This window comes from Plutella xylostella, chromosome 18 (genome assembly GCF_932276165.1).
Source record: "Plutella xylostella chromosome 18, ilPluXylo3.1, whole genome shotgun sequence".
Taxonomy (NCBI): domain Eukaryota; kingdom Metazoa; phylum Arthropoda; class Insecta; order Lepidoptera; family Plutellidae; genus Plutella; species Plutella xylostella.
This window is the reverse complement of record NC_063998.1, coordinates 6052502-6053296: the sequence shown is the minus strand read 5'-3', so window position 1 is coordinate 6053296 and position 795 is coordinate 6052502. Positions and strand designations below refer to the sequence as shown.

The following is a 795-nucleotide window of genomic DNA, read 5'->3' as shown; positions in this document are numbered from 1 at the left end:
CAACAGAAAATAATATTTTTTCAACTTGGGTATTTCCATTTCACTCTCGTATAGTACATACTTATTAAAGATAAATATAAAATACTCTTTATTGCACACAGACAGAAACAGTTTCACAAACATAGAAAAGAAAATAAATAGTACAATCGGCGGCCTTATTACGTATAGTATTTAACTATTTACACAGAAATGTTATAAAAATCTATGTTTGGCATTGATAAAAAACAATAAAAAACAGATAGCAGAGCGTGGTTTCGATCCACGGACCTCTGGGTTATGGGCCCAGCACGCTTCCACTGCGCCACTCTGCTGCATGACGATCTATGCGAAATTTATGTACAACTATTAATACTTCCTAGATCTTCGTGTACGCAGGTACTTACCTTCATAAATTTTTAAGAACTTCTCCTACACTACTACAATTTTATGTAAGTACCTAATATTAACTTTAAAATAGTATGTAACTCTATTTACTAAACATACATAAGTATTGGAAGGTACCTTATCTACTTATACTAAGCTACCTACTATATATTTTAATAAATTAAATAAGTAGGCATAGGGCACTACCTACCTTAATAGATAAAAAATATTTTCTAGGTCACCGCCGTCGTTTGGCAAGGTTCCCAAGAGGCTGGCCGCATTGCCCCGCTGAATGGCGAGGCTTATCCTTTGTCCAAGGTATGTGCCAGCCCTTTGGTCACCGGAGGCGTCGATGAGCCGTGTCGCAATTTCCTTGTATATAAAGTTTTGCATCCGGCCCCCACGGACCCAGCGTCTCTACGCCGAAAGGCA

General features: G+C 37.9%; 1 non-coding gene across 1 annotated transcript; it reads right to left on the bottom strand.

Annotated features, from left to right (window-relative positions):
- Window positions 1–239: 239 nt before the first annotated feature.
- On the bottom strand, window positions 240–311 carry Trnam-cau. The gene has a single exon. It is a non-coding gene; the product is annotated as a tRNA-Met (tRNA).
- Between the last annotated feature and the right edge of the window lie 484 nt (window positions 312–795).